Genomic DNA, 14,217 nt, shown 5'->3' on the forward strand with positions numbered 1-14,217 from the left:
TTGTTTATTGTGTGGAGGAATGCAGGTGTTTGTCATACTGTATGGAGGTCAGAGACCAACTTGCAGGAGTCGGTTTTCTCCTTCCATCATGTGGGTCCCTAGGAATTGATTTTAAGTTGTCAGGCTTGACAGTGAATATCTTTATGCAGTAAGCCAACTTGCAGGCTCTGAGATTCTCATTCTCATTCTCTCTCTCATATTCTCTCTCTCATATATTCATATTCTCTCTCTCTCTCTCTCTCTCTCTCTCTCTCTCTCCCTCTCCCCCTCCCTCCCTCCCTCCCTCCCTCCCTCCCTCCCTCCCTCCCCCCCCTTTTAAACAAGGTCTCAGGAAGCCCAGGTTGATCTCGAACTCATTATCTTGATGCTTCCCTCTTCCCTGTGCTAGGGTGACAAGTGTGCACAGCCATGCCAGGCTTGGGTTTGACTCTCCTTCCTCGTGTAAAGGAATTGCTCTTTTCTATAGGAAGCTCATCCCTGTGAGCACACTCTACTACAGCAGCAGGCCTGGGCTATCCTAACTTTATGGAATAGATTCTCCAGCTCTAGATTATTTTTTTATTTGATACTTTGAGCTATGAAGACTAATTAAATCTGCAGCTTCCTGAGGTCACTTTGCCTGGCTTATGAAGAAGTCTCTCCTGGGTTTGAGGGAAAGAGATTGGCTGCTTTTGCAGAGGACTCAGGATCACTTCCCAGAAGCCACATGGCCACTAACACTCTGCAACTCCGGATGTGATGACCTCTTCTGGTCACCTTAGGTACCATTCACACACATGACGCATGAAGGCAAAACACCCATACACATAAAAATAATAAAAGCCTTAAAAAAGAAGGAAAGAAAGAAGTAAGTTTGCTTGAGGATGAAGCTGGCCCAAAGAAAAGCAGAACAGGGCATAGCAATGGCAGAAACTAGATAGCATTTGAGCCTTTACTTGAAGCTAGTAAATCCCATTTCTTAGAATGAACCAAATCCCCATGGCTTGAGCCACTTCCTATCACTGCTTAAAAAAGTCTGGACCACTATATGACCCACAAGAATATGGTATTTTTTATTTAGTAACCTGTGATAGAATAAAAATGTGGATTAAAGACTGGATTAAAGGCATTCTTATGGTACACACCCTCCATATGCACCAACAAACATCTGGTACTCTATAAGGTCCCTACCCCCAATACTTTAATGAAAACCAAGGCATGCTAATCTACCCACCTAATAACTCTATTGGGGTGAAAAGAGGTGAAAAGATGAAGGCACCTAGCATGCCTTGCTTTTGAATTAAATATGGTTTCTTACAATCATCCTTTGCTTCTCTCTTTACTCAACACCATTAAATATCTATGATGAGGTAAGCACTTCAGTGTAGTAAATGGTAAACAGTGTGATTCCTGCCTCTAGATCACACGTGATAAATCAAATATAAACAAGTCATTAAAGAATGTAGTAGTTGCAAATGAGGTTCCCATTGAAGGATCATTTGTGTCTACCTAGAACAGAAGCAGGAAATATTTTAGCTACATCACTTGAGGTTCTCTATATATGTACATGTGTATGGATATGTGTACATATGTACAGATATGTGTACATATGTACCGGTGTACCTACTTACCTATTTGTCTTGTTTTGTGAGACAGGGATTTTCTGTGTAGCCCTGGCTGTCCTTGAACTTGTTCTGTAAACCAGGCTTGCCTTAGAGATCTGCCTGACTCTGCCTCCTGAGTGCTAGAATTAAAGGTGTGGGCCACAACCACATTTTCTTTTTACCTCTGTAGTATTGGCTATTAAACCTAGGGCACTGTACTTTCTAGGCAAGCCTTCAGCTTAATCTTAAGGGACAAATTCAACAAAAAGATTAGGAAAATTAGGTTATTTTTGGTTGAATGCGATACCAAATACACGGTCTCAGAGGAAGGAACCGGAGGAATTGGAGGCACTGGTGGGCAATGTCTAGCAGGGTAAAGTGTCAATGCGGAATGATAGCCAGGGAAAGTGACACGATCCATTATGCTTTAAACCTTTTACTGTACGAGGGCTAGACGTACAGCTCAGTGGTAGAGTCTCGTAACATATACTTCACCTTGGGTTTGGTTTTCATCAGACAGATCTTTTTTTCTTTTTTTTTTTCCTTTTTTTACACTGTTTTCAAGAAGACAAATCAAAGGCAAGGATACCACTTAGAAGCAAGCCCACCACAGCTCTCCAAGGAAGAAATGACAACCTGGCCTGAGGCAGATTAGTGAAAAGTTATGGTTTAGAGGCAGAATTAATAAGACTTGGTGAATGACTTGATGTTCAGGAGGTAAGAGACACCTGGGCTGTTTTTAAGTTTCTAGTGTCATTATCACAAACAGGATGTACAATGAGACAAGAGGACAGTAGCACTGAGGACCAATTTGTTACCAGGACAGAATCAACAAACGAGTGTAGTGAGCTGAATGCGTAAGTGAGAAGTGAAGCGACAAGTCAGACCAGAGATAGTGAAAGCTCCACTTGCTCGGGTGAGACAGGTGCAGATACTAATTACACTCAGAACAGAACTCAGGGAAGAGGACAGCAGTCTTCAAAGGAATAAATCCAGAAAGGGAAGACCACAAGAACTCTGAAGATGACAGGAATCACGGTGACTAAGGTGAAGCTTTCTGCTTACTGTGTGCGTATGCCAAGGCCTTGGGAAAGCATTTACATACAGTTCATTTACTCCTTAAAACCCACAGTGGTTACTTTTAGCAGCTGCCTTTCCTTTTCTTTAAAGGCAGGATGGCCTCGAATCCACGATGCAGCTGAAATCAACTTCTAACTTCTAGTCCTTGTGCCTCCACGAGTGCTGGCCTTACAGGTGTGTGCCACCATGCCTGGTTTATGTGGTGCTGGATGCTGATACTGTGCGCATGCTAGGTAAGCACTCTGCTTTTAAACATGAATATATTGGGTCACATGGAGGGAGGAGAGAAATGGACTCCAAGTTGCTGGGTGGAATACATAGTTGCTAAAGGTTTGGTTTTCATTAGAAAGTGGTAGTACAAATCTAGGAGTGGGTCTGAATGGGAGGAGGGCTTCAGGTCACTGGGAATTGTGCTCTCAAAGGTTTTCTGTTTTCCACTTTTGAACCATTTGAGCAGATACCCTCTGCTACATTCTCTCCACAAGATATATTGTCTCACCAGAGGCTCAAATCAACTAGGTCGAAAGATCATGAACAGAAAGACCTACAGCAATGTGCCAAAGCACACTCTTCCTAAGGCCTGTGTTTTCTTTTTCTCAGGAATGTTACATCAGGAGAAAGCAGAATACAGGAAGTAGAGTAATCAATCAATCAATCAATCAAACAGGGATTCAAATTCACACAACTTGGTTCTAGAACCCAGGAATTAAAACAAACAAACAAAACCACAAACTGATGGGCATCACAGGAGCTGAGAGAAAATAGGGTTTAAAGAGAGCAGAGGCTGGCAGTGTGGCTCACAGGTGGTGGGCCTGACTAGCTGTATGAAGAAGCCCTGAGTTAGTTTCCTAGAACCATGAAGAGGACTGAGCGGACAGACAAAGGTGGAAGAAAAAGAAAAAGAGGAAGAGGAAAAGAAGCACAATAAAAGCAACAATAAGAAAACGGGCCAGTGTTAAATAGAAAGGTTCTAGTTGTGCAAGTTAAGTCCCTAAAGCTAACTGTATCAGGTAAAGAGAATCCTGAGGAGGTATAAGGGGCAATAGATTTTCTGTGTGCAGACTGTGCATGTATATTATCTTATATAGCTTGTGATGCCCTTATGAAATGGGCCACAGTACTGACAGAAAATAGAAAGTTAAACAAGATGTTTGTTGCTCTTCCAGGGGACCCAAATTCAGTTCCCAGCACACACACTGTGTGGCTTACAACTGCCTCAAACTCCATCTTTAGGGGATTCAATGTCCTCTTCTGATCTACATATGGCATAGACACCCACAGACATAGATACTTACACATCAAGAAATGACATGCTTATAAAGAGTTATTAAATGACAAGGCCAATGGATGTCTCGACTCTGAAGCATTTTCTCTTTTTGTTATACCATGCTGTTCTCCAGAAGTCTAGATTGCAAAGGAAGGAAAATGTAAGAGCTCACAACCCAGGAGTCTACTTCTGACCCATGCTAGCTTTAGGGCCTACACATCTGCAAATGTGGACAGCAGCCTGTCTGTACTTTCTGTACTCTTCCATTCACAGATCACGGATTTTGAGTACAAATTCTATTTTCTCTACTATGATTACTTTGGACTTAAAAGACTTCAATTCAACCAACACTACATATTCTTTCAAAGAGGGTACTTGCTATTCAGTACTCTAGTAAAGCAAATTAATCTTGTTTTTTAAAAAATGAAGCCAGGTGTGCTGGTACATGTTGTAACCCCAACACTCTCGAAGCAGAAGGGTTATCAGGGTTCAAGGTCATTCTGTACTACATAGTGAGTTTCAGGTCAGACTCAACTGTTACATGAAACCGAGTCTCAAAAAACAAACGAAACTGAAATGGATAAATAAAGCACCACTACCAACACCCAACAAAATCAGGCACGATGGGGCACGCCTGTAAATTCAACACTTAGAAGGCAGAGGGAGGAAGGCTCTGGGCTCAAGGCAGATGGGCTACAATGAGATCTTGTCAGAAACCCCCTACATCTGTGAGATGACGGGACAGACACATAGGTCGATGCTGTTTCAGTAACTTATTTGGTGGTCACGTGTAGCCCAAGCTGCCCCAGAAGTCTATATGTAGGATGACTCTGATTCTTCTGCCTCCCCCTTCCGGGTGAGCAGTCGCAGAAGCGTTGCCATGCCCGCCTGTTCAGTGCTGCTGTTTGATAGCAGAAGAGAAACAAGTGCATCAAAGACAACCGGAGTGTTCAGCAAAGGAGGAGCTCCACTGTTCCTCAACCACAACCTATTTCTCTTTAGTGACTCGGACAGTGTGGTCAGCCCAGTGACGCTGAGGTGACCCCTATGAGAGCATAAACAATTCTTAGACAGTCACCAAAAGTGGAGTCTGGATGATATCCTGATTTATTTTCAGTAATGAGATCCTAGATGACTTTAGCTTATGTTTTTTTACACTGAAAATTTATTATTCTTGTCTAAAATTTATTTTTGAGAGAAAAGGGAGGTTTATGTATGTATTTCATTACAATAAAAGGTACTGAGTTATTAAGAAATGTGCAGGTAGGAAAAGTAAGAAGACTGGATATACTGAAAATGGCCAGGTGAGGTGGACATGCCTTTGACCCTAGTACTCAGCAGACAGAGGCAGGACAGCCTAGTCTACAGAGAGGTCCTCACCAGCCAGGGCTACAGTGAGACCGCTGTCTCCAAAGACTCAGGAAGGACGGGGTGGTGGTGCATAGAAGGATAGGCTGGGAGGTCAGAGAATAAAACAACGACTGCATGCTTGCTGGGAGATGGCTCAGAGCACTGGAGAGGGAGTCTCTCAATGGTCGTTATACTCGCTGCTGACAGGGTCTCTTCTACATTGCCCCGAGAGTAACTAACCCACCATGTAGACCAGGTTGGCCTCAAATTCAGAGCTCTGCATGCCTCTGATTCCCAAATGCAGAGATTAAAGGCAAGTGCCACTATGCCTGGCTTCAGTAGTCCTCAAAAGGCATATATAATATATAAAATTATTACTATTATTATATATCACTATTATCCCCATGTATGTGTGTATATGTATATTTATATGTATATATGGGGATAACACAAACAACCACATGGGAGTTACACTAAGACAGCCACAGATGGTATCTCTGAAGGGGTGTATTTAAACTGAGACCCAGGATGGGAAGGTGACAGTCCTGTGAGGAACCTAAGAGTAAACAACAGGCAGAGGGAACAGCATATACAAACCCCTAACTTAGCATATATCTCCCAAGGATAGCTTGCATTAAGTCTGATTCTAGCTTTCTTGAACCAACAGACATGTTTCACGAATACAGATATACAAGGTCTTTATTGAGAAATAAATAGCAATCCCAAACTCCCCTCTGTGGCAACCAGAATTCTGCCTGGAACAGAGCCAGAAAAAGCCATGTTTCTAGCACTTCTGAGAAAACTGTGGCTTCTGTTTATCAAATTAAAATGCAAAGCAGCTCATTCCAGTGTCACTAGGAACTGTCAGAAAGGGATTATAGTTCCCACCCCAAGGATGCGGGTCAGCTGCACAATACCCATCTCCAGCACTGAGGAGGAGGAGAAAGATTAGGCCTGCTTCCAAATAGCAGGTCTGCCTGCTTGTTACCGTGGTAACCTCCTTTCCCTGAGCTGCTCTCATTTGTCTCTCTCTGCCTGACCTTCATGTTGCTCTGACAGTACTGAGGAGGGAAAGGTGCCTGCCTGCCAGCCAAGCACTCAAACGGAGGGCACCAAGCAAGAAGCAGAGGCACTCAAATTCCCTCTCACTCTAGTCTCCAAACTGTGACCTCAGAGAAAGAGATTTCTGGTGGCTCTTGTCATTCCACCCTTCCTCCCTGCTCTCAGGGACACCTCACCTCTCTGATTGATCCTTTTACTGTGAAGAATCTGAGTCAGAGTCAAGTAGGAGGGTGACAAGCCACAGAGAAGAGAAAAAACAAGACATGACAAGCTGGACTAGAGATAATAAAATATTAACACAGAGCTGCCCGGCACACAGCAGCATCACAGATAAGTGTAGCCGCTGCTTTCCTCTCTTCATGACTCATGCTATGTGCACTGTCAGAAGAGACATGGGAGCCCCAAATCTTAGTGCTTCCTACTGCTTTTTAAGACATGACTGTACAGAGTTTGACCACTGATCAATTATTGGTTCTTTCCCTAGACAGCTTTTATATAATGCACTGGACAGAGTGGCAAATGTTAAAGACTAGTAAATGTGTAGAAATCAGAAATTATTAGAGTTAGCCATTTGTCTCACCTCTGTGATTCCAGGACTCAAGAGGATGATGCAGGAGAACTGTGAGTTTAATATATAGCCGGGACCATATATTAAATCATACGAACCGCCAAAGAAGGAATTGGGGGAGCATGCTTTTGAGGAACCGATAGGGCATGTGGATAACAGAAACAACCACATGGGAGTTACACTAAGACAGCCACAGATGCTATCTCTGAAGGGGTATATTTAAACCCAGGACGGGAAGGTGCCAGTCCTGTGAGGAACCTAAGAGTAAACAACAGGCAGAGGGAATAGCATATACAAACCCCTAAGGTGGGACGTATTCTCCTTCATATGAGACACACCCAGGGGAAAATCTTTCTGTTGATTCTCAGGAGGTACAGAGAATGGGCAGCATTTAAATAAATAGCCAGACTGGTTATGATGCTTGCCTCTGTAATCCTAGTATTTGGGAGACTAAGGAAGACTAAGGAACGACAAGCTCCAAGCTAGTTTGAGTTATCGTGTATCTTACAAAACAGGAAGAGCAAGATGGCTCATTGGGTAAAACTGCATGACACAGAGCCTGGGTTGAAACCCAGGACCCACATGTGGGGAGGAGAGAACAACTTCTCTGAGTTGTAATCAGATCTCTACACATGTGTACATAAATATTTACAAACGAGCAAATAAGGTAAAGCAAGTAAACAATGCAGCTAGTCACTGGTTCAAGTGACTGTTATTTCTCGATCATAAAAAACCGTAGTGTATGGACAGCTTGCTCATCCAAATTCTTGATGGTGCCTCATGGTACAAGCTTGTTATCCTAGCTATTCTGGAAGCTGAGGTAGGAATGTCACAAGACAAGTTCAAGGCCAGCCTGAGCAACTCTATAGGAACTAAATATTGAATCCATAAAACTAGGGTCATATTTATACTGTCATTCTAAAACACACTGCTAAGGAGACGGCTCAATGGCTAAGGTGCTAGCTGTGTAAGTTTAGTTTTGATCTCTAGAAGCCATGATAAAACTGTATGTAAACAACTGTAAAACCAGCATGTGTCTCTAAATGATGGAAGATTGAAACAGGACCACTGAGGGAAGCTTGTAGGTCAGCTACCTGGTGTACACAGTGAAAAACAGCAAGGATGCCTGCTCTCAAAATGGAAGAAGGGGACAGACACCGAGGTTATTCTCTGCTTTCTTTCTACATGTGTGTACATTCTCCCACAGAGTGAGTGAGCGCTCCAGCAAGTGAGAGTGCCAGAGAATGGGGCTGATTATTACTTCTCTTCACTACCTCCCTTTACCTCAACCCTCCACCTTTTCCTCCAAATCTATGTATGCTGGAGATATGAGGTTATAAGGAAAGTGGCTATCACATGGAAACTAGCATCGACAACTATGGTTATCTGCACTCAAGCAGATCTATACTGGTTCTGGATTGTTTCCTAGGGTAACAGGATACAAAGAGGACAGACAGACAGACAGACAGACAGACAGACACAGAAAGAAACACACACACAGAGAGAGAGAGAGAGAGAGAGAGAGAGAGAGAGAGAGAGAGCGCGAGCGGGAGAGACTGGTTTGCTTGACATAGCCCCTCATCTCGTATACATGACTTTGTGTCATTTCATAGATAATATTCAAACAGTTAAGGCCCTAAAACTTGAATACTGAGCAGTCAGACCAATTAAAGTCTAGAACTCTTTGCACACAGGTACCCTGATTCTTTCCACAACTTCCTTTTCCAAGGCAGGGTCATGCTGAGCAGCCTTGGCTGGCCTGGCATTCTCAGCAATCCTCCTGTTACAGCTTTCTGAGTGTTGGGATTATGAATGTGAGCCAACATACCTTGCAGGACTTTGGTATTTTTAATCAGTAAGTATTTGACACCTAGGAAGGATTTACGTTCGTAAGTTCAATGGGGCCAAATGCAGTCTTTCCTTTCCCTCTCCAACTTCTACGAGATCAACCCAAACTTAGCTCTTTTGCTTTCTAGCAAATAACAAGCATGCCCCAGCTCATCGTTTCTTATTAAAAAAAAAAAAATTGACACAGGGTCCTACTAAGTTGCACAGGCTGGCCTTGAACTTGTGACATTCCTACTTGGCTTCCAGAATAGCTAGAATAACAACAGGCCTGACATGAGGCTTGACAGACCACACCTAATTTTACACTCGCTCCCATTAGTCTCAGTTTTCACTGTCACTTGTCTGTGACACTTCACTGTGAATACGGAAGAGCTTTCTGAAAGGGGAGCTTTTCATGTCAAATCAACATTTCCAGTATGAATTAAAAACATTTATTCATAAATTTAATCCTGCAGAAAGGAAAATCTCACATAAAACCATGTTCCTGAGGTGTAATATTTTAGAAAAGAGAAGAGGGAATGACCTGATTGATACTAAAAGAAACTTTAGATGAAGAGATAATAATTGTGGGGAAAAAAACTGACTCTGAAGCCCGTGTTCAGATGTTTTGCTGTCTTCTTCTAAGAAAGTCATTTAATTTCTTTATGCCTAGTGTCTTCATTGAGATGAAAATCATAGTGGTACATATCACAATAAATGAAATATATAAAAAGCATTTAGCACTGTTGTTCGGCACATAAGTCAGATATCAGCACCAATTCAGGCTACAGGTTAGGTATTGGGATTAATTAATTTTTATGTTTTTGAGACAGTTTTTGAACTCATTAGGTAGACGAGACTGGCTTGGAATTCTCAGCAATCCTCTTGCCCAAGTGCTGGGGTTACAAGCTTGTGCTACCACGCTGAGAAAGAGCTGGCTATTTAGAAACAGTGAGTTGACTTGGTGGGAAAGGCATTTGCTGCCAAGTCTGACGACCCGAGTTTGCTCCCCAGAACTCACGCTAGGGAAGGAAGAACTGGTTCTTGCTCTTTGCCTTAGTTTCTTTCTTTCTTTTTTTTTTTTTTTTGGTTCTTTTTTTCGGAGCTGGGGACCGAACCCAGGGCCTTGTGCTTCCTAGGCAAGCGCTCTACCACTGAGCTAAATCCCCAACCCCCTTTGCCTTAGTTTCTTGTCCAGCATTTAATGCCTTTAATAATGGCTGAGCCATCTCTCTAGCCCTGCCTTCATTTTTAAAATGAGATTAATAAAACAATAGCGCTTCTCTATAAATTTTATTGATTGACTGATTGACTGTGATACTAGGGAGCAAACCTCAGACCTTATGCATGCCAGGTAAGCATTCTTCCATGAACTAACTTCTAGTATTCTTTTTAGCTTTTATTTTGGGGTTAGATCTTGTAAATTACCTAGGACAGTCTTGAGCTCAATCTGTAACACTCAAATACCTTGAACTCTCATCCTCCTGCCTCAGCCTCCTTAGTGGCTGGGATTTCAATTTAACTTGAACTGGCTTACTATTGTAATAAATTCTAACCTTGTCTAAATTCAAACTAGTGTACATGTTGGACACATCTGCCCTCAATGGCGGTTCTTAGTCTGGGCTTTATTACACATCTGCCCTCAATGGCAGTTCTTAGTCTGGACTTTGTTACAAATGTATCCATCAAAGTCAGAGCCCTACATTCAGACTAGCACTTTCAGCATAGAAGCAAAGCGCTGAGAACGAGGCGCCTTTCTGAGATTCTATGACTAAGATAAAGGCAGTACATAATCACTGACTTTGGACTATATCAGGCTTAAGAGTCAAAACATGATAGCTGTAGAAAGAATACATAGAGATCCAGAGGTTTTAATGTCTTGAATGATAAATGTTCACATAGTTTAGGTGCATTTATTCAGATTCAGACCTAGCATCTGTCAGTGTGAAATACTAACGTGGTCTTAGTTTTAAATGAATGTCACATCTCAAGCATCCCGCAGCCTAGTTTTGAAGATCTCTTGTATTTTAATTTACAGGTCTTAAATTCAAGTTTCAAAAGGGATTCTATGATCTTTAGCTGCCAAACGGGATTTGTTGAGTTAAAATAAAAATGAGAAAGCGTACACACACACACACACACACACACACACACACACACCCCCCGGGGTTAGGGGGCCGGGGGGGGGGGGAGGAATGAGAATATGGGCCGAAAGAGAAAGACACTTGCTGTGTGAGTGTGGTGACCTAAGTACAACCCCAGACTTTATGTAATGGAAGGCAGAGAACAAACTCTATGTAGTTGTCCTGTGGCAAGCAGCACTCTTGCTGTGGGGTGCAGGACTGCACAATGCATCCCCCAGTAATAATACATAAAGAAAAAGTATTAAAATAGTAAGCATATACATGCAAGAAACTACATAAACAAAAACATAAATGCAAGAACAGAGAAAGCAGCCTATCAGAAGAAACGTCCTCACACATTTCTAGTGAGTACATGGAACAGAAATTGCTTTAATTCTACCAGTCTGTTTATTATAACAGACCCTAGGTAGCTATCTTGCTTTCTTATTCAAATGAACGTATTGGTATGACTGTAAATCACAGAAATTTCTTTTCTAATCTCCTGTAAAAGAAAAAAAAAGAAGAAAAAATAAAAAGAAAAAAAATAAAAAGAAGCCATGTGGTGGCACCTGCCTTGAATTCCAGTACTAAGGGGCTGGCAGATCTGAGTTTAAGGTCAGCCTGGTCTACACAAAGAAAAGCCAGAACAAGAAAAAAGAAAAAAGAAATTATGTCAACTTCCAGGTTTACCTTTCTTCTTAAGTTTTTTTTTTGTTGTTTGTTTGTTTTGTCTTGTTTTAAGTTTCTGAGACCAAGTTTCTCTGTAGCCCTGGCTGGCCTGGCTGGCAGGGATCCACCTGCCTCTGCCTCCCTAGTACTGGGACCAAAGACAAGTACCACCACCCCCCAGCCTAGCTTTCATTTCTTTATATATTCTCAACACTGTGAGCCATGTGGCAAAGTACCAAACTATTTCATTACCATATTAACAAGTCCAGACTTGCCATCCAAAGAGAGAGCTTGTATTTACATATTTAGAGGGGTATCCTCACAGCACATTCTCCTTGATAACAGCATCCAAATAGAAGTGAATTAGTTCTATCATATTTAAGACAATGCATTTTTTAAGATTTATTTATTATATATAAGTACACTGTTGCTGTCTTCAGACACACCAGAAGAGGGCATCGGATCCCATTACAGATGGTTGTGAGCCACCATGTAGTGCTCGGAATTGAACTCAGGACCTCTGGAAGAGCAGCCAGTGCTCTTAACCTCTGAGCCATCTCTCTAGTCCAAGACCATGCATTTCTTTTTTTTTTTTTTTTTCCGGAGCTGGGGACCGAACCCAGGGCCTTGCGCTTCCTAGGCAAGCGCTCTGCCACTGAGCCAAATCCCCAACCCCATGCATTTCTTTCCTAACATAAATATTTCATTAGTTCTTTGAGAGTTTTATACATTTGGTCATATTTACTATTTCTCTGCTAACTCTTTCCAGATTTACTCACCTTCCTTTCCTAACGTTGTATGTTTTCTTCCCCATCAAGGCCAATCTGTGCTACCCAAATATTCATGGATGGGTACCCCGTTTTCTTAATTTAATTTTTAACTAATTCTTTGTGAACTTTATTTACATCATGCACTACAAACCTGCTCATCTCCCTGTCTCTTTGTACCCGCCCTCTGCCCTTGCAATCAGTCCCTCCCCTCCCCAACCCCACAAATCTTGTGGAACCTGTAGTATGTTATAGTGTGTCACACAGTATACCCTTTTGTCCACTCTTCTTTATTTGCAAATGTTCACTGCAATGAGTCACTGATCTGGTTCAAGGTCTCTGCTTCTGCTACACTATCAATACTGGATCCTTACCAGGATTCTTCTTGGATATCCTGTTGTTGCCCTGTGTTATGATGATCCTGCAGTTTGGATCTGTGGGATTGGCCCTTCACTTGATTCAGCAGTTCATAGATGGGGTAGATGTTGGGGTGGGTCAATTTAAAGCCTCGGATTTGGGCCTGGATGGTAGGTGAGCTGCTCAGCCAGCCAGCTCTCCTGTTCTTCCCCTCTCAAGCCATTACCACTAGGGCAAGCTCTCCAGCCCTGCCCTGGATAGCTCAGCCAATGCTGCAGCTGGCTAGGGATAGAGCCAGCTTACCCCACTTCTATGCAAGCAAGGCCAGCTCTACTGTGAAGTGTGGGGCCTGCTCTCCTGGTCTTATGACCTCAGGGCCAGCCCCCTCACCTGCTGTAGGTGGCCAGGGGCAAGGCAGTGTGTGTGTGTGTGTGTGTGTGTGTGTGTGTGTGTGTGTGTGTGCGCGCGCTCCCCCCCATTTCTCCTTTTCCTATGACTGTATGGCTCTTCTTATATTCCCACATCTGTATTCTTTTTTTTTGGTCCATTTCTTTTAAAGAACAAGGGTGCAAGAAAGGAAAGATTTGAATGGTGCCTTAAGAGATCCTTCTGCTAGGATAAAGCAGGACTAAAAGCAGCTTGGGGAGGAAAGGATTTAGTTTCACTCCACAGCGTACAGTCCATCCTCCAGGGAAGTCAGAACAGAACTCCAGCAGGAACCTGGAGGCAGAGGCCATGGAGAAATGCTGCTTACAGGCTTAGTCTCCATGGCTTGTTCACTCTACTTTCTTAGCAGCACCCAGGACCACCACCCCAGGCATGGAACCACCACAATGGTGGACACTCGACTATCAATCACTAAATACAAAAATACCCACAGACTTGCCTATAGGCCAGCCCTATGGAAGCATTTTCGCAATTGAGAGTCACTCTTCCCAAAAGACTCAAGCTTGTGTCAAGTCGACACAAAACTAGCCAGCACTGTAACATAGGATAGGTATTCATATTGTCATCAACCACATTTTTGGTCATATACATGTGCCCACAATAATAGAAAAAAATTCAGTTGATAATACCAAATACAGGCAGGCGAAGCAGTACAGTATATATTTCACAACTAAAAACTAAGAAAAACAAGTCATCACCCTTGACCGTTTTGGACTGAAATGTACAGGCAAGGCTGAGACTGCAACAACTGCGGGTGGAGAGACTAACTTAGTTCCTTCAGCTGCTCTAAACAATGAGATACAGCTTGTAACTTTTGCCATCATCTGTTCTGCACATTGCCTCCTAAAACACTGAATAAACAGCAAAGCATTTTCCTTCTGCAATCGTTTCTAGAAAACAATAGGAAGAGATAACTCATAGGAAAAAAGTCAGAAAGGAAAGAAAATATCATCTTGAAGAAAAAAACTATTCTGGAACCAAAAGGAGTCATATCGGGGCTAGAGAGATGGCTCAATAGTTAAGAGCACTGACTGCTCTTCCAGAGGTCCTGAGTTCAATTCCCAGCAACCACATGGTGGCTCACAACCATCTGTAATGGGATCCGATGCTCTCTTCT

General features: G+C 42.6%; 1 protein-coding gene and 1 long non-coding RNA gene across 4 annotated transcripts in view; one reads left to right on the top strand and one right to left on the bottom strand.

Moving 5' to 3' along the window:
• The window catches only part of Zfp609 (zinc finger protein 609), a 133,591-nt gene that overhangs the window by 44,628 nt on the left and 74,746 nt on the right, over positions 1-14,217 (bottom strand).
• Positions 2,408-5,006, top strand: LOC148004210 (uncharacterized). The gene is made up of 3 exons (XR_015627791.1): positions 2,408-2,630; positions 2,754-2,896; positions 3,264-5,006. It is a non-coding gene; the product is annotated as an uncharacterized LOC148004210 (long non-coding RNA).

The sequence above is a fragment of the Rattus norvegicus genome, chromosome 8 (genome assembly GCF_021556685.1).
Source record: "Rattus norvegicus strain SHRSP/BbbUtx chromosome 8, alternate assembly SHRSP_T2T, whole genome shotgun sequence".
In the NCBI taxonomy this organism is placed as follows: domain Eukaryota; kingdom Metazoa; phylum Chordata; class Mammalia; order Rodentia; family Muridae; genus Rattus; species Rattus norvegicus.